The sequence below is a fragment of the Bos grunniens genome, chromosome 11, assembly GCF_055505025.1.
Source record: "Bos grunniens cultivar Pamir isolate PY7600 chromosome 11, Bosgru_T2T1.0, whole genome shotgun sequence".
NCBI lineage: Eukaryota > Metazoa > Chordata > Mammalia > Artiodactyla > Bovidae > Bos > Bos grunniens.
Genome location: NC_141175.1, coordinates 59995241 through 60015404, shown reverse-complemented (window position 1 = coordinate 60015404; position 20164 = coordinate 59995241). Strand labels below are relative to the sequence as shown.

The window sequence follows — 20164 nt, the reverse complement described above, 5'->3', positions numbered from 1 at the left end:
CGGCTCCTTGGACATGGGGTTGGTCCTCCCCGCCGCCGCCCTTGGCCTCGGGCTTAGGGGCGTGGGATAGCTCCTCCGCCAGTCCCTCCATAGTAGATGGTATATATTTCACTTACATGTATTTTAAAAACATGCAACATAGCATATTGGGAAAGACAATGAACAAAAAGTCAGGAGTCCTGGACTCATGTACCTCATCTTGCTGTGTGACCTTGGGCAAGTCTTGACCTCTCAGGACCTGAGTCTGCATCTACATTAAAGCATTAGAATCATGGAGGTGGGGGAAAGGATATTTTAAAATACAATACAAATTATGAAATATACATGACTGCTGCTTAGTCACTTAGTCATGTCCAACTCTGTGACCCCATGGTCTGTAGCCTGCCAGGCTTCTCTGTCTATGGGATTGTCCAGGCAAGAATATTGTACTGAGTAGCCATTCCCTTCTCCAGAGGCTCTTTCTGACCCAGGAGTTGAACCCAGGTCTCTTGCATTGGAGGCAAATTCTTTACCATCTGAGCCACCAGGGAAGCCCACATATATGGTGTAAACACTAAAATCAAGGTAGCAGATGCTAGTAGAGAAGAAAAGAAATGAAATTGAAGAAAGACTCATATATGAGTTTCAATTGTACTTCTAATGCTTTATTTCTTAAAGACAATTTGAAGTAAATATGGCAAAATATTTAGCTTTGGTAACATGCATGGTAGAACATGGTGGATATTATTCAATATTTATTCTTTTAAAAGAGAGAGAAGAGTTTGGTGAAAAGAAGATTGAGGATGGAGGTATTTGTTAAGGATGTTACAGGCATAAGGAAGTGAGCAGCAACATAAAGGAGATAAATAGTATGGTGTTTCCTGAGATATTGTGGATACACTGAGTTCAAGAAGGGAGTGGCTGAGATAAGCAAGCAGTCTAGACAGAGTCAGGTCAAGGAGGGTCTTGACTGCCACAGTGGGTCGTATGACTTGATCTTGTTTGCAGTAGGCATGGGGGATGGTGGTCACCAAAGAGTTGTATGGTATGTGATTGCACATTTTAAAATCATTCATTTATTTGTTCTAATTCATACTTCATTGACCAATTCACTTTTAAATGCCGTGCCAGTTATTGTCCTGGGCACTACTAGTGTTGAAAAAGATAAGCACTGTCCTTTTTTTAATGGAGTAAGTCTTGAGGAAGCAGGCACTGAAGCTACTGATTAATCCATCATGATACATTACTCCAGTAGAGTGTAGCTGCTAGAGGCAAGCACACCAGTTAGGGCTTTGTACAAGAGTTGGACTGGGGGACTATTTAGAGAGCCTGGTCCTGGGCAGTGGTAGGCAAGAGGAAGAAGAAAGGATGAAATTAAGGATGATTGCTGCTAAGTCACTTCAGTCATGTCCAACTCTGTGCAACCCCATAGACGGCAGCCCACCAGGCTTCCCCGTCCCTGGGATTCTCCAGGCAAGAACACTGGAGTGGGTTGCCATTTCCTTCTCCAATGCATGAAAATGAAAAGTGAAAGTGAAGTCACTCAGTCATGTCCGACCCTCAGCGACCCCAAGGACTGCAGCCTTCCAGGCTCCTCCATCCATGGGATTTTCCAGGCAAGAGTACTGGAGTGGGGTGTGGAGGTAATAATTGTTGGTTGGATGAGTCGAGAAGAGAGATCAAATCATCACTGATGTCTTTAGCCAGAGTGCCGGGGGAGCCAGTGGTGCCACCCTCTGTGGAGAATAATATTATCTTCTGTGTCCTTTCTGTCTCTTGCATCTATGGCCCTCAAAATTGTTTAGCATTTAGTAGTCCTTCTGTTTCTGCAGAACACAATGAAATATTAATATTTGTACCTTGAGAGTGAAATGTATAATACTGTGATAAATCAAGCACCATTTTATATTAACTCCTAGCATAAGCAAATTATAACAGACACTTTGAATTAAAATAAAAATCCCAGGAGAAAAAGTTAAAATTAAAAATTTACTCATTAATTTTTTCCCCCCCGAAGACTAGAAAATGACCATCTTTATAGTGCTTGAGCATCAGAAAATCTTGGTCCACTTTGAGATGCCTGGATTCTGTGAGCATAGTTGGAAGACCCCTACTTTTTATGGTGAATCAGAGCCCTTCCTGGTGGTGTTTCCAGAAAGTTGCATAAATATTCCAATTCTCTCTTTAATAGCAGAGATGATGGGAGGGGCAAGGAATAGTACTACCAGTAGGGATTTTTGGTGCTAATGCTGGCAGAGGGACCATCAGTCTAATCCTGAAGCTTCTCGTGATGTCAGTATTGGGGGAGCTTTCAGAGTCAAGAGTTGAGTGGCAGTCAAGAGTTAGTGGTATGGAGATGGATGCTCAAATGGGCCTTCAAAATGAAGTTAAGAATGACAAACAACCTAAGTTTTTAAATGGCCAGAAGATTTGAACATATGTTTCTCTAAAGAAGACAATCAAATATACTCACATGAAAAGATGCTCAAGTTATTAGTCATTGTGTGCATGTGTGCTAAGTTGCTTCAGTCACATCTGACTCTTTGTGACCCCATGGACTGTAGTCCACCAGGCTCCTCTGTCCATGGGATCTTCCAGGCAAGAATACAGGAGTGGGTTGCCATGCCCTCCTCCAGGGGAACTTTCTGACCCGGGTATCGAACCTTAGTCTCCTGTGGCTCCTGCATTGCAGGCAGATTCTTTACCACTCAGCTTGGCTTATTAGTCATTAGGGAAATGTAAATTACAATAAGATAACACTTCCTACCTGCTAGGATGACTATAATCAACCAGCTAAACAACAGTAAATGTTGACAAGGATGGGGAGAAATGGAATTCTCATACATTGTAGGTAGGATTGTGAAATGGTACAATCACTCTGGAAAACATTTGGCAGTTTCTCAAAATGTCAAACCTTACAACCCAGAAATTTCACTCCTAGAAAATTGAAAATATATATCCATAAAAATATGGTACACAAATATTCATAGCAGGATTATATTTTTAAAAAGTAGAAGTATCCAAATTGTTCATCAGTTCATGAATGGATAAACAAATGTGATACATTCACACAAAGGAATATTATTTGGTTACAAAAAGGAATGAAATGTTGATACATAATGCAACATAGATGAACTTTAAAATATCATGCTGAATTTACAAGAGGGAAGTTTATAGAGATATAAGCTTACCTCAGGAAACAAGAAAAATAAAGATCAGAGCAGAAATAAATGAAATACGGACTAAAAAAAAAAAAAAAAAACAGAAAATATCAATGAAACTAAGAGCTGGTTGTTGGAAAAGATAAACAAAACTGACAAACCTTTAGCCAAACTCATCATGAGAAAAAAGAGAGGGCCCAAGACAATAAATAAGAGATGAAAAAGGAGAAGTTATAAACAACACCACAGAAATACAAAGGATCATAAGAGATTCCTACAAATAGTAAATGCCAATTAAAAACAGTCTTGAAAAAGGGGACAAATTCCTAGAAAAGTACAATCTCCCCAGACTGAACTAGGATGAAATAGAAAATATGAACAGACCAATGGCCATAATGAAACTGAATCAATAATTTTAAAATTCCCAAAAAACAAAAGTTCAGGACCAGATGGCGTCACAATAAATTCTACCAAACATTTAAAGAAGAGTTAACATATACCCTTCTCAAACTATTTCAAAAAACTGCAGAAGAAGAAATGCTTTCGAACTCACCCTGAGGCCAGAGTTACCCTGATACAAAAAACCAAAGATATCACAAGAAAAGAAAATTACAGGCCAATTCTGATGAACACCAGTGGACAAACCTTCAACAAAATATTCACAAACCAAATCTGACAATACATTAAAAGGATCATATACCATGATCAAATGGGGCTTATCCAAGACATGCAAGGATGGTTCAAGATTTGAAAGTCAATCAATGTGATATACCACATTAACAAACTGAAGATAAAAAACATTTGGTCAGCTCAAAAGATGCGTAAAAACTTTTGATAAAATTCAACATCCAGGTGTGATTAAAAAAAAACCTCCTCAGAAAGTGGGTATAGAGGGAACACACTTTAACATAATAAAGGCCATATATAATAAGCTCCACAGCTAACATCATACTCAACAGTGAAAAGCTGAAAGCATTTCCTCTAAAACCAGGAACAAAGCAAGGATGCCCACTCTCACCACTTTTATTCAACATAGTATTGGAAGTTCTAACCACAGCAATCCTACAGGAAAAAGAAATAAATGGAAGCATTCTGGTCACTGTTAAGATCAGACTTGGGGTAAGACAGCTTGAGGGTGTGGAGGGGAGGAAGAGTTTGAATCACTGAAACCAGTCAGAAGGCCATCATAGCAACCCAGGTAACACATGGTGGAGACAGGGATGCACCATTGTGGAGAGAGTGGTGGTGGTTAGAAGCTCTTAGATCTTGGATATTTTTGATTGCTTATTTCATTTTTTTCTTGTGCATATATTGACTTATTATCAGTTTTATAAAATTTAGATAATATATGCATCTTGCTTTTTTATCACTTATCAATGAATTGTGGAAACTCCAGCAAATTTCCTAGTAAAAAATTGATTTAAAATAATCAATTTTAATTGATTTTAATCAAGGGGTGGCGGTGCGATACGCCTTGATGAAAATACTGAAATGTATTCAACTGTTAATGGTTGAATGTAAATTAACTATGAATGTTAAATGTCATCTATATTTATAGGTATTCACTTCATTTCCACTATTTTTGTCTCTGAAAAATGCTAGATTATATACATATTATTATTACAACTGTTTTTACTTATTGGGATAGATTTCAAAAGAATAGTACCGCTGGGCTCAATGTTACATGCAATTACAATATTATATTATGAGAAATTTCAGACATACACAAAATAGAGATAATAATATAACATAATGAACCTCCATGTACCCACCATGCTGCCTCAGCAATTATCAGAACATGAACAATCTTGTTTCATTTAAATACCCTCCCCCTTCTCTTTCTTTCCACCCCCAGTACACACTGGATTATTTTGAAGCCGTCTGGATATATTTTTAAGGTAGAGACAAGATTTCCTAACATACAGGATGAGGCATGTAAGAGAAAAAGAGGAGTCAAAGACTGTTCCGAGATTGTTGGACTGGGCAGCTGAAAGGCTAGTGTGGGCATCAGTTAAGATGGAGAGGACTAGGGGTGAGGGAGGTTTGGGAGGAAACATTTGTTTTTGGACAGGTTGACTCTGTGATTGGTTAGGCAGTTAAGTGCAAATGTCTAGGGGTCAGTAAAATAAATGGACCTGGAGTTTGAGAGAAAGTAAGTGCCTGGAGGCATAAATTTGGGGACCACTGATTTATCCCATCCACAGGCTTGGATGATATCATCAGGAAATGAGTGTAGGTAGAATAAAGACCAAGCTTCATGGCCTCTGTGGACAGTAGAATGTGTGCATGCTCAGTCGTGTTGACTCATTGTGACCCTATGGAATGTAGCCTATTAGGCTCCTTTGTCCATGGAATTTTTCAGGCAAGAATACTGGAGTTGTTGTCATGTCCTCTTCCAGGGATCTTCCCAACCCAGGGAATGAACCTGAATCTCTTGTATCTCCTGCATTGGTAGGCAGATTCTTTTACCACTGTGCCACGCAAAGAAGGTCCAAACCCCAGAGCCTGTGAATATGTTACTTTACTTGCAAAAGGGATTTTGCAGATGTGATTAAAATTAAGAACCTTTACATGGAGAGATTGTCCTAAGTGAGTGAAAGTGAAAGTGAAAGTGTCAGTCATTCTGACTCTTTGCAACCCCATGGACTGTAGCCTGCCAGGCTCCTGTGTCCATGGAATTCTCCAGGCAAGAATACTGGAATGGGTTGCCATTCCCTTCTCCAGGGGATCTTCCTGACCCAGGGATTGAATCCGGGTCTCCTGCATTGCAGGTAGATTCTTTACCATCTGAGCCACCAAGGAAGTGTCAGATTATCCTAAATTATCCAGATGAGTCCAATCTAATCACATTGTATGGTCAGGCCACTCAAGATGGCTGTTCTCTTGCTTTCCATACATCCCCTTCTTGACCAGTGGCTGCTTCACTTACAGCCTACTCACATGACTGACCTTACTACATACTTGCCCTGGCCCAGTTAGTGATTGTTTGAACTTTTAGATCAGAATATCTCCACTATGATAGAGATACCACCCACTTATCAAAGGGGTGGTAAGGGGCATACCCCTCTGCTGGTTTCCTGAGTAACCGATGAGCCAACCTGATGTCAGTTCACCCTATAACTGGCAGAGGAAATGCAACCTACTCCAGTATTCTTGCCTGAGAAACCCCAGTGGACAGAGGAGCCTGGCGGGCTACAGTCCATGGGATCACAAAGAGTCAGACGACTGAGCGTCTGAGTAGCAGCTCCTACATGAAGGGGTGGAAGAAGCAGCTGAGACCTCTGACTGAGAAGCAGCCAGGTGGATAAGAGGAAACCAATGAAGATGGTGTCCCAGAAACCAAGGAGGTAGCAGGAGTCTGGGCCATGTGATGCTGATCAGTCTAATAGAAGAAAACAGAGATGCTGCCATTGGACTTAGGAATGTGGTGTGTAATTCTCTGAAGAGTTTTCTGCAAAGGGGAACAAAGACATGGGATGAAATTTAAGAGATATTTGTTGTCACTTTTTTTCTCAGTGGAGCAGTGGGACTTCCCTGGTGGTCCAGTGGTTAAGAATCCACTTCCCAATGCAGGGAACACAGGTTTGATTCCTGGTGGGGCACCTAAGCCCATGTGACTAGAGCAGTCACGTGAGGTCACCATGCCACAACTACAGAGCCTGTGCACTCAAGAACCCACATATGGCAACTACGGAGCCTGAATGCTCTAGAGCCCATGCCCCACGAGAGAGGCCCGAGCACCACAATGAAGAACCAGCACAGCCAAGAAATAAAAATAAATAAAATGGGAGAAGAAGCAGTATGTTTGTAAGCTGGTAGGAGTGAGAGAGAAAGTGAGAAATAAAGAGAGAGGGGAGACTAGATGGAGGGCTATTTCTGAGAAGAGAACAAGCTGAATCAGCTTTTCTGGAAAGAGAAGTTCAACAGATGGAAAAGCAGAGCCTTGGGTGTTATTGGAGGAAGCTGTGTGGCAATTTTGCCAGGAGTCTATGATTTTCTCTTCTGTTTGTGTCATCTCCTTAGTGAGGTAGAAGGTGGGGCCAGGGCTGAGGAGGTCTGGAGAGAGAGAAGACGTAGAATAATTACCTAGGAGAATGGCAAACGGCATGAAAAGGTGGTGTAGTTAAATTTGGAAAACTCAGCAGTGGGCACAGGACTGGAAAAGGTCAGTTTTCATTCCAATCCCAAAGAAAGGCAATGCCAAAGAATGCTCAAACTACCACACAATTGCACTCATCTCACATGCTAGTAAAGTAATGCTCAAAATTCTCCAAGCCAGGCTTCAGCAATATGTGAACCGTGAACTTCCTGATGTTCAAGCTGGCTTTAGAAAAGCAGAAGAACCAGAGATCAAATTGCCAACATCCGCTGGATCATCGAAAAGGCAAGAGAGTTCCAGAAAAACATCTATTTCTGCTTTATTGACTATGTCAAAGCCTTTGACTGTGTGGATCACAATAAACTGTGGAAAATTCTCAAAGAGATGGGAATACCAGACCAGCTGACCTGCCTCTTGAGAAACCTGTATGCAGGTCAGGAAGCAACAGTTAGAACTGGACATGGAACAACAGACTGGTTCCAAATAGGAAAAGGAGTACGTCAAAGCTGAATATTGTCACCCTGCTTATTTAACTTCTATGCAGAGTACATCATGAGAAATGCTGGACTGGACAAAGCACAAGCTGGAATCAAGATTGCCGGGAGAAATATCAATAACCTCAGATATGCAGGTGACACCACCCTTATGGCACAAAGTGAAGAAGAACTAAAGAGCCTCTTGATGAAAGTGAAAGAGGAGAGTGAAAAAGTTGGCTTAAAGCTCAACATTCAGAAAACTAAGATCATGGCATCTGGTCCCATCACTTCATGGCAAATAGATGGAGAAACAATGGAAACAGTGACAGACTTTATTTTAGGGGGCTCCAAAATCACTGCAGATGGTGACTGCAGCCATGAAATTAAAAGATGCTTGCTCCTTGGAAGGAAAGTTATGACCAACCTAGACAGCATAGTAAAAAGCAGAGACATTACTTTGTCAACAAAGGTCCATCTAGTCAAGGCTATGGTTTTTCCAGTGGTCATGTATGGATGTGAGAGTTGGACTGTGAAGAAAGTTGAGTGCGGAAGAATTGATGCTTTTGAAGTGTGGTGTTGGAGAAGACTCTTGAGAGCCCCTGGGACTGCAAGGAGATCCAATCAGTCCATCCTAAAGGAGACCAGTCCTGGGTGTTCATTGGAAGGACTGATGTTGAAGCTGAAACTCCAATACTTTGGCCACTTCATGCAAAGAGTTCACTCATTTGAAAAGACCCTGATGCTGGGAAAGATTGAGAGCAGGAAGAGAAGGGGACGACAGAGGATGAGATGGTTGGATGGCATCATCGACTCGATAGACATGGGTTTGGGTGGACTCCGGGAGTTGGTGATGGACAGGGAGGCCTGGCGTGCTGTGGTTCATGGGGTTGCAAAGAGTCAGACACGACTGAGCAACTGAACTGAACTGAAATCATGTCTGCTGCTTTTGTGACCCCATGGACGGTAGCCTGCTAGGCTCCTCTGTCCAGGTGACTTCCTAGGCAAGAATACTGGAGTGGGTTGCCATTTCCTTCTTCAGGGGATCTTCCCCACCCAGGGATTGAACCCACATTTCCTGCCTTGGCAGGTGGATTCTTTACCACTGAGACACCTGGGAAGCCATGGATGAGAGAAGCACAGAATAACTGCCAGGCAGCATTCAAGACCCACTTAAGGTTCACTTACTTCCAAAGGGAAATAAAGTGGAAAATATCACTAAAAATAGATCTGCAAAGGGCAGGTTTCCCCTGATGCTAGATCTCTAATTCCCCGTTCACATTCTTCTGACAGAGGCTGTGAGCATTCGGTCTTTAACTCACTCTTAGCAACTTTTTGGCCTCTACTCATGGGGCCTCTGGGCTCTTCATTGTTAGCCGCCTCCCTGGAGCTAGTCTGCTGAATATCCTGTTCAAGGCCAGATGAAACAATTTTTCTGTTTCCAGCTGTACCACACCCTTTGGCGACCTCCCACTGAGTTCTGATTTCTGGTCTAGACAAGACCCTTCTTCTTCTTCTTCTTTTTTTTTTTTTTTGCTCATTTGCATAGTAGAGATTATTGACATCAGCCAGATCCCAGTGAGTGCACAAACCCGTCTCAGCCCAGGTTCTCAGCCTCAGCACCAGTCCAGGCTCCTCTCCCAGGTGGCATCTTCCTTTTCTTTGGAAAATATCATGTGAAGACTCACATCTGAGTAACAAGGATACACCCCTTGTAGAAATAATACAGTGATCCCCTTGGGTAGTTCTTTCCTAGATCTTGGGGGGCGGGGGGTGGGGTGGGAAGTAAGCATAACTAAGGAGGTGAAGGGGGAAGAAGTGCTTATTAAAAAGGTAAAGTCAGGGACTTCCCTGGCAGTCCATTGGTTGAGACTCTGCTTCCAATGCAGGGAGTGTAGGTTTGGTCCCTAGTCGAGGAATCAACACCCCACACTCTGCGGCACTGCCAAAAAAAAAAAAAATAGAGGTTAGGTCAAAGGCAATCTGTTCTAATCCAATTTGGTCATATTTTAGCTATGTAGGACTGAAGTGTGTGTGTGCCTGCTCAGTCATGTCTGACTTTTTGCCACACCATGGACTAAAGCCCACCAGGCTCCTCTATCCATGGAATTTTCCAGGCTAGAATACTGGAGTGGGTTGCCATTTCCTTCTCCAGAGGGTCTTCCCAACCCAGGAATAGAATCTGAATCTCTTGCATCTCCTACATTGGCAGGCAGATTCTTTATCACCACCTTGGAAGCCCTAGCACTGGGGAGGTAAGGTTATTAAGAAGGGAAAGACCTAGAAAGGTCACTGTAAAATTAGGGAAGATATTTTTAGATGCATAGGTGAAGTCTTCATTTTCCGTGGAAGCTTCCAGAATTGCCTGCTTTGGACTCTGCTCCATGTAGAGTCAACTATTTGCTGTTTCATCTGGAGGAAAGCTCCTTTGCTACCTTCATAATCCCATTCACCCATTCCCTCTGCCAAAGAGCCCTCTAGCCCTAATCACCAACTTTAAAACTTTTTTTCAAACTTTAACTTCCACTTCAAATTTTACCTCCTTTATCATCTTTGGTTGTTTCAGCCAGAAGCTTTCTTAAGCTTCTTCATAAGTTCTTAAAGCAATGTACTTTTTCTTTTATTTATTATCACCCTGATGAAAGTGAAGTGAAAGTGTTAGTGGCTCAGTCGTGTCTGACTCTCTGTGACTCCTTGGACTGTAGCCTGGCAGGCTCCTCTGTCCATGGGATTCTCCAGGCAAGAATACTGGAGTGGGTTACCATTCCCTTATCTAGGGAATCTTCCTGACCTAGGGATTGAACCCGGGTCTTCTGCACTGCAGTCAGACTCTTTACTCTCTGAGCCATCAGGCACAAGGTAAATGCTATCAACTTACTAAGGAGCCTTTTTTAGACTCCCCTCCCCACCCCCAGTAACCTTGCTCTTGCAAAGGAACCATAAGACTACAGAGTCAGGGTGTCCAGAAGAAGGCTAAGACTCCAGGATTTTAAAACCATTGTAATAAGAAGGATGCAATATAAGTCACATGGCTGAAGAATTGGCATACTGGATTCTGTCCATAGGGTTCCAGTTTCTTTGACTCCTTCTTTGACCAGAAGACCATTCACTGACAGATACCAGGAACCTGGTTCAGATGTTAGATGGAAGGCACAGGAGAACTAGGAGGAACTCAGAAAATACAAAAGGGTTAAGTTTAGGAAAATCATTACAAAATCTTAAATTTCAAATCATATAAACAAGAGATGGATCACAGGACTTTGTTGGTGATCCAGTGGTTGAGACTCCACCTGCCAATGCAGGGGCACAGGTTCAATCTCTGGTCCAGGAAGACTGCACATGGCACAGGGCAAATAAGCCATGCACCACAACTCCAGTTGTGTCTGCACCTACAGAGTCTGCAGTATAGAGCCCAGGAGCCACCACTGCTGAGCCCATGTGCCACAACTGTTGAAGCCTTGTGTCCTAGAGCACATGCTCTGTGACAAGAGAGGTCACTGTGATGGGAAGCTTGCACACTTCAAACAAAGGGCAAACACTCACTGAAACTAGAGAAAGACAGTGCACAGCAATGAAGACCCAGTGCAGCCAAAAATAAATAAATCTTAAAAAAAAAGAGATGGATTACAAAGTATTATTCACACTACAGAAGTACCTTAGAGCAAGGGTCCCCAGTTCCCAGGCCATGGACAGGTACAGTTCCTGTTAGGAACTGGGTTACATAGCAGGAGGTGAGCGGTGGGCCAACTTCATCTGTATTTACAGCTACTCCCCATCACTCACATTACTGCCTGAGCTCTGCCTCCTGTCAGATCAGTGGTAGCATAATAAATGTAATGCATTTGAATCATCTTGAAACCATCCCCCACTCCCACCTATGCTCCATGGAAAAAGTGTCTTCCATGAAACCTGTCCTTGGTGCCAAAAAGGTTGGGGACCACTGCCTTAGAGTATGCCTTTGGATAATAGCATAGTGAAGGGCAATGAAAATAGAATTTGACTTACAAAAAATATACACAAATTCTGAGAAACATTCATTATACTAAACGTAGTACACTAGAGAGTTCAGTCATTCAGTTGTGTCTGACTCTTTGTGCCCCCTTGGACTGCAGTACACCAGGCTTCCCTGTCCATCACCAACTCCTGAAGTTTACTCAAACTCACGTCCATTGAGTTGGTGATGCCATCCAACCATCTCATCCTCTGTCATCCCCTTCTCCACTCACCTTCAATCCTTCCCAGCATCAGGGTCTTTTCTAATGAGCCAGTTCTTCCCATCAGGTGGTGAAAGTATTGGCGCTTCAGCTTCAGCATCAGTCCTTCCAATGAATATTCAGAGTTGATTTCTTTTAGGATTGACTGGTTTGATCTCCTTAAGAGTCTTTGCCAACACTACCATTCAAAAGCATCAGTTCTTTGGCTCTTGGTATGGACCTAACAGAAGCAGAAGGTATTAAGAAAAGGTGGCAAGAATACACAGAAGAACTGTACAAAAAAGATCTTCATGACCAAGATAATCATGATGGTATGATCACTCACCTAGAGCCAGACATCCTGGAATGTGAAGTCAAGTGGGCCTTAGAAAGCATCACTATGAAAAAAGCTAGTGTAGGTGATGGAATTCCAGTTGAGCTATCTCAAATCCTGAAAGATGATGCTGTGAAAGTGCTGCACTCAGTATGCCAGCAAATTTGGAAAACTCAGCAGTGGGCACAGGACTGGAAAAGGTCAATTTTCATTCCAATCCCAAAGAAAGGCAATGCCAAAGAATGCTCAAACTACCACACAATTGCACTCATCTCACACGCTAGTAAAGTAATGCTCAAAATTCCCCAAGCCAGGCTTCAGCAATATGTGAACCGTGAACTTCCTGATGTTCAAGCTGGTTTTAGAAAAGGCAGAGGAACCAGAGATCAAATTGCCAACATCTGCTGGATCATCGAAAAGGCAAGAGAGTTCCAGAAAAACATCTATTTCTGCTTTATTGACTATGCCAAAGCCTTTGACTGTGTGGATCACAATAAACTGTGGAAAATTCTGAAAGAGATAGGAATACCAGACCACCTGATCTGCCTCTTGAGAAACCTGTATGCAGGTCAGGAAGCAACAGTTAGAACTGGACATGGAACAACAGACTGGTTCCAAATAGGAAAAGGAGCACGTCAAGGCTGTATATTGTCACCCTTCTTATAAAACTTCTATGCAGAGTACATCATGAGAAACACTAGGCTGGATGAAGCACAAGCTGCAATCAAGATTACTGGGAGAAATATCAATAACCTCAGATATGCAGGTGACACCACCATTATGGCAGAAAATGAAGAGGAACTAAAAATCCTCTTGATGAAAGTGAAAGTGGAAAGTGAAAAAGTTGGCTTAAAGCTCAACATTCAGAAAACTAAGATCATGTGATCTGGTCCCATCACTTCATGGGAAATAGATGGGGAAACAGTGGAAACAGTGTCAGACTTTATTTTTGGGGGCTCCAAAATCACTGCAGATGGTGACTGCAGCCATGAAATTAAAAGACGCTTGCTCCTTGGAAGAAAAGTTATGACCAACTTAGATAGCACATTAAAAAGCAAAGACATTACTTTGCCAACAAAGGTCCATCTAGTCAAGGCTATGGTTTTTCCAGTGGTCATGTACGGATGTTAGAGTTGGACTGAGAAGAAAGCTGAGTGCCGAATAATTGATGCTTTTGAACTGTGGTGCTGGAGAAGACTCTTGAGAATCCCTTGGACTGCAAGGAGATCCAATCAGTCCATCCTAAAGGAGACCAGTCCTGGGTGTTCATTGGAAGGACTGATGCTGAGGCTGAAACTCCAATACTTTGGCCATCTCATGCAAAGAGTTGACTCATTTGAAAAAACCCTGATGCTGGGAGGGATTGGGGGCAGGAGGAGAAGGGGATGACAGAGGTGAGATGGCTGCATGGCATCACCGACTAGATGCACATGAGTTTGAGTGGACTCCGGGAGTTGGTGATGGACAGGGAGGCCTGGCATGCTGCGATTCATGGGGTTGCAAAGAGTCGGACACGACTGAGTGACTGAACTGAATGCTTTCCTTATGGTCCAATTCTCACATCTATACATGACTACTGGAAAAACCATAGCTTTGACTAGATGGTTTGCCTTGGAAACGAACAGAGATCATACTGTCAGTTTTGCAAGTACTACCTTTCAGACTCTTTTGTTGACTATGGCTACTCCATTTCTTCTAATTCTTTTTCTCCTATTCTTGCCCATAGTTCAGTTCAGTCGCTCAGTCATGTCTGACTATTTGTGACCCCATGGACTGCAGCACGGCAGGCCTCCCTGTCCATCACCAAATCCCAGAGTTTATTCAAACTCACATCCATTGAGTCAGTGATGCCATCCAACCACCTCATTCTCTGTCATCCCCTTCTCCTCCTGCCTTCAATCTTTCCCAGCATCAGGGTCTTTTCAAATGAGGCAGCTCTTTGTGTCAGGTGGCCAAAGTATTGGAGTTTCAGCTTCTACATCAGTCCTTCCAATGAATACCCAGGACTGATTTCCTTTAGGATGGACTGGTTGGATCTCCTTGCAGTCCAAGGGGCTCTCAAGAGTCTTCTCCAGCTCACAGTTCAAAAGCATCAATTCTTCGGCACTCAGCTTTCTTTATGGTCCAACTCTCACATCCATACATGACTACTGGAAAAACCATAGCTTTGACTAGCCAGACCTTTATGGGCAAAGTCAAGTCTCTGCTTTTCAATATGCTATCTAGGTTGGTCATAACTTTTCTTCCAAGGAGCAAGCATCTTTAATTTCATGGCTGCAGTCACCATCTGCAGTGATTTTGGAGCCCAAAAATTAAAGTCTGTCACTGTTTCCATTGTTTCCCCATCTATTTGCCATGATGTGATGGGACCAGATGCCATGATCTTAGTTTTCTGAATGTTGAGCTTTAAGCCAACTTTTTCACTCTCCTCTTTCACTTTCATCAAGATGCTCTTTAGTTCTTCACTTTCTGCCGTAAGGGTGGTGTCATCTGCACATCTGAGGTTGTTAATATTTCTCCAGGCAATCTTGATTCCAGCTTATGCTTCATCCAGCCCAGAGTTTCTCATGATTTACCCTGCATATAAGTTAAATAAGCAGTCTGACAATATACAGCCTTGACATACTCCTTTCCCTATTTGGAACCAGTCTGTTGTTCCACATCCAGTTCTGACTGTTGTTTCCTGAGCTGCATACAGATTTCTCAAGAGACAGATTTCTTGCCCACAGTAGTAGATATAATGGTCATCTGAATCAAATTTGCCCATTCTGGTCCATTTTAGTTCACTGATTCTTAAAATCTTGATGTTCACTCTTGCCATCTCCTGTTTGACCACTTTCAATTTACCTTGATTCACGGACCTAACATTCCAGGTACCTATGCAATATTGCTCTTTATATCATCAGACTGTACTTCCATCACCAGTTACATCCACATCTGGGCTTTTTTTTCCACTTTGGCTCAGCCTCTTCATTCTTTCTGGAATTATTTCTCCACTCTTCTCTAGTAGCATACTGAGTACCTACTGACCTGGGGAGTTCCTCTTTCAGTATCATATTTTTTGCCTCTTCATACTGTTCATGGAGGAGCTTCCCTCATAGCTCAGTCAGTAACAAATCTGCCTGCAATGCAGGAGACCCAGGTTCGATTCCTGGGTGGTGAAGATCCCCTGGAGAAGGAAATGGTAACCCACTCCAGTATTCTCGCCTGGAGAATCCCATAGACAGAGGAGCCTGGCAGGCTACAGTCCATGGGACCTGGACACGACTTAGCGACTAAACAACGATGACCACCACCACTATTCATGGTGTTCTCAAGGCAAGAATACTGAAGTGATCTGGCCTTCCCTTCTACAGTGGACCACGTTTTGTCAGAACTCTCCACCATGACCCGTCCGTCTTGGGTGGCCCCACATGGCATGGCTCACAGTTTCACTGAGTTAGACAAGGCTGTGATCCACATGACCAGTGCTGTGTCTTCACTGTGACATGCAGGATATTTTGGTTGACACATGTGGGATCTGGTTCTCTGACAGGGGATCGAACCTGGGCCCCTTGCATTGGGAGTTCAGAGTCTTAGCCACTGGACCACCAGTGAAGTTCCTTCAATCTTTTTTAAAATGCATATTTGTTCCTTCCCAAGATTAAGATCAAACACCTTGTATTGTCTTTTTATTCCATTGATTTACACTTAGAAACAGAGGCTAACTATTTTCCAGTACCATTGAGTTATCTATCCAAATCACACTTTCTCATGTGTAGTATTCCAGACTACGGGTGGACCATGAATTATTATCTAAGCTCTCATTAATGTTTATAGTTTTGTATTTTGCTGTTATAAACAGTGGGCAGGGAGTATCTTTGCAGAAATCTGTGTTCACACTCATGGTTAGGACAAATTCCTAAAAATGAAATTGCTGATTCATGTAAATACCTATGGATTAAAAGGCATCCAAGCATCTCAAGACATGGACAGGAGAAAGGGATGTTTCCAGTTGCATTGTACACATTTTGTATGACGCTAAGTGAGGTGAAGAGTGGTACTGACTGGGATTTCCCTACTGGTTCAGTGGCTAAGACTCCTTACTACCAATGCAGGGGGCCTGGCTTCGATCCTTTGTCAGGGAACTGAGATCTCATATGCTTTGCAGCACAGCCAAACAGATAAATAAATAAATTTCATCATGTTCCTTTATCATATATTTTAAAACACATCATTTTCTTAAATTGAAGTATAGTTAATTTACAATTTTATGTTAGTTTCAGATGTGTAGCATAGTGATTCAGTATTTCTGTGGATTATATTCTCTTATAGTTTATTATAGGATAAAGGGCACAATTCCTTGTGTTATACAGTAGGCCCTTATTGCTTATATATTTTAGACATAGCAGTTAATCCTATATCCTTAATTTATCCCTCCCCTCTTCCCTCTCTTCTTTGGTCGTCATTGGGTTATTTTCTATGTCCTGTGTCTATGAGTCTGTTTCTGTTTAGCATATGCATTCATTTGTATTATTTTTTAGATCCCACATATAAGTGATACTATATAGTATTTGTTTTTCTCTGACTTATCTAACTAAGCACAATATTCTCTAGGTCCATCCATGTTGCAGCAGATGGCATTATTTCATTCTTTTTTATGGTCAAGTAATATTCATATATATACATATGCCACTTCTTCTTAATCCATTTATCTATTGATGGGCACTTAAGTTGCTTCCATGTCTTGGCTATTGTAAATAGTGCTATGAACTTTGAGGTTCATGTGTCTTTTTGAATTAGTATTTTCATTTTTTCTGGATATATACCCATGAGTAGAATTGCTGGATCATATGGTAGCTCTACTTTTAGCTATTTATGGAACCTCCATAATCTTCTCTAAACTGGCTGCTGCTGCTAAGTCGCTTCAGTCATGTCCGACTCTGTGCAACGCCATAGACGGCAGCCCACCAGGGTCCCCCGTCCCTGGGATTCTCCAGGCAAGAACACTGGAGTGGGTTGCCATTTCCTTCCCCAAAATTGGCTGCACCAATTTACATCCCTACCAAGTGTTCCCCTTTCTTCCCATCTTCTCCAGCATCAGCTATTTGTAGACTTTTTTATGACAGCCATTCTGACAGGTATGAGGTGATATCTCATTATGGTTTTGATTTGCATTTCTCTAATAACTAACTATGTTGAGCATCTTTTCACATCTGTATGTCTTCTTTGGAAAAAAAATGTCTATTCAAGTCTTCTGCATATTTTTTAAACATACCATTCTTAACGTCTACAATGTAAATCATTTGTTCTTTACTAAGTTTCAAACAAATCAAAACTATAATAATTTCTGAAGAAAATTTTGTTTTTACTTTGAAAGGGGCACTTCTTTGGTTGTTTTTTTTTCTTTTTTTTTTTTTAGTTAGTTTTGTATTTTATCAGTGTGGGCAGTAACTCTCCTTTCAGGTGGAGAATAGTACACTGGCTTGTTTTCAGCATCAGCTTATTCTCTGCTTTGTAAGCAGTGACATCCTTCCTCCCTGATTCTGATCATCACCTCCAGCCCCTGTGAAGGACCGTGGTTCTACAGGACCTTAGTGTCACTACAGACAGGAAAAACTTGAGGACTGAAGCCAGAGAGGTTCTGTCCAGGGTTCCAACAGAAATGTAGTTCTCTTCTCCAGAGTCCAAAGGGGAGGCTGCCAGCAGCCCTGTCATTACAACAGGAGGATGAAAGGGCTGTCAGTAGAAGGATATAACCTCCGGTGAGGGTCTTGAGAAAGGAAGGATCTTCAGACTAAAGGGGATGGATGGCAAGGAGTGCCTTGAAGGGTTTGCTTAGTGCTTTATACCTGAGCCAAGTTACCTGAACAAGGAGAGACTATTCTTTTTTTTTTTAATTAAAAAAAAAGTTTTGGCAACACCACAGGACATGAGGGGATCTTAATCCTCCCGCCAGTGATAGAACCCATGCCTCTTGCAGTGGGAGCATGGAGCCCTAACCACTGGACTGCCAGGGAAGTCCCCATGGAGAGACCACTCTTATGAGAACCCTCAGGGATCTCAGTCGACCTGCCGAGGATGCACAAGGCTTCCGGTGCCCTCTGGAACCCAGCCCAGCTCCTTTGCTCCTCTCCCTTTTCCCAGCACTCCTGCTCTACTTCTATGGACAGCTTACCCTAACACTCCCACCTTCTTACATCAAGCCTAAGGACCATTTACGTTTTGTTGGGGTCCAAATTCCCCAAGATGGTGATGCTCCAACTCCAGGTTCTAGCTCCACCTCGACTACTACTCAAGTGAGCCATCTTAGATCCCTTATTCCATTGGCTTCATTGACTTCACGTGTAAAACTAAGAATTGGATGATCTATCCTGTAAAGGATCTTTCAACTTTCAAGTTAGTTAAGTTGCTCAGTCGTGTCCGACTCTTTGCAACCATGTGGACTGTAGCCCACCAGGCTCCTCCGTCCATGGGATTCTCCAGGCAAGAATACTGGAGTGGGTTGCCATTTCCTTCTCCAGGGGGTCTTCCCTACCCAGGGATCGAACCCAGGTCTCCAGCATTGCAGGCAGACGCTTTAACCTCTGAGCCACCAGGGAAGCCCTTAACTTTCAAGGTGTTTCTACAAATCACTGCAGCAAAATGCGCTGTGCTTAGTTGCTCAGTTGTGTCTGATTCTTTGCAATCCCATGAATTATACAGCCCATGGAATTCTCCAGTCCTGAATACTGGAGTGGGTAGCCTTTCCCTTCTCCAGGGGATTTTCCCAACCCAGGGACTGAACCCAGGTATCCCGCACTGTAGGTGAATTCTTTACCAGATGAGCCACAAGGGAAGCCCAAGGAGTGGGTTGCCATTTCCTTCTCCAGGTGGTCTTCTCAACCCAAGTCTCCTGCATTGCAGGCAGATTCTTTATGGTCTGAGCCACAAGGGAAGCAGCAAAATAGGGACCACCAAAAACAAGCAAGCATCTAAAGGAAAATTATAGGCTCCTAGGAAACCTCAATGTATCCTCATAAAGTTTCATTTGAGTTATGGTGAAATGACAATGGGACCAATCCTTTCTCCAATTCCTTTTCTTGACAGGGTAACAGCTCTTGTGATACAAGAAACTGTCACCTATATGTCAAAAAGTGGAGCTCACAGACCAACTGGTGAGTTTCAGTTTACTTTCAGATGTAAGGAGTCTGAGGGGCAATTTAAGTCTCAGGTAGCAATTTGTTCAAGATATTTTAATGATTAATAAGCATGCCAGGACAAACTTTTGGAAATGAGAATGGGCCTGAGATTTGGGGGACATTTAGCTATTAAATAGGCTCTAAATAGGCTCTTACTCTGAGGAAGAGGAGGAGGAGATGAAATAGAGGAAAAAGAGAAATAGGAAGAAGGCAATAGGAAATTTTATTGTCTTACTCAAGGTAAATGAAGCTCATCCAGCCTCCCCCTCCCTGGAAACACTGGCTTCTTCCTGGCCTCTTGATCTTACCTGCCCACCAAGACTAAGTCACTTTTTTAGAGAAGAAGACAGTTAAGGGATTCAAGTGCAGACTCCAAAGTCAGCCAGCTTGAGTCTGAGTCTCCTCGCACTACTTACCTGCAGGGCTATGGGCAAATACTTAACCATTTCTAAACCTTAGTTTCCTCATCTGTATAATGGGTTCCTATATTATAGGCCCTAGATTTAAATGAGAGAAAGCAAGTCATGCCCCTAGCAGAGTATCTAGTGCTCAACAGACACCAGCCATTGTTATACTGAATCTCCCTGGATTAAATTCTATGGCAAGAGACCCCGCCTCTCCCCCTAGACCTCAGTCTGCCACCCACTCCTCTGCCCACAGCACCCCTCCCCCTTTTTTTAAAAAATAGGATTGATCATTCTGATCCCCTACAAGGAAATGTGCGGAGCCGCAGACAGAACGGAAGAGCAGCTTATGGAACCTAAA

At 42.6% G+C, this 20164-nt stretch overlaps 1 long non-coding RNA gene across 2 annotated transcripts in view; it reads right to left on the bottom strand.

The window, feature by feature from the left end:
* Positions 1-628: 628 nt before the first annotated feature.
* Positions 629-20164, bottom strand: part of LOC147363168 (uncharacterized) — a 99784-nt gene continuing 80248 nt past the window's right edge. For both annotated transcript variants that reach the window (XR_015136812.1, XR_015136811.1), the window contains 3 exons: positions 11939-12146; positions 10762-10873; positions 629-9654 (listed from right to left, as the gene is read on the bottom strand). This is a non-coding gene — a long non-coding RNA (uncharacterized LOC147363168). The remainder of the gene's footprint in view (positions 9655-10761; positions 10874-11938; positions 12147-20164) is intronic.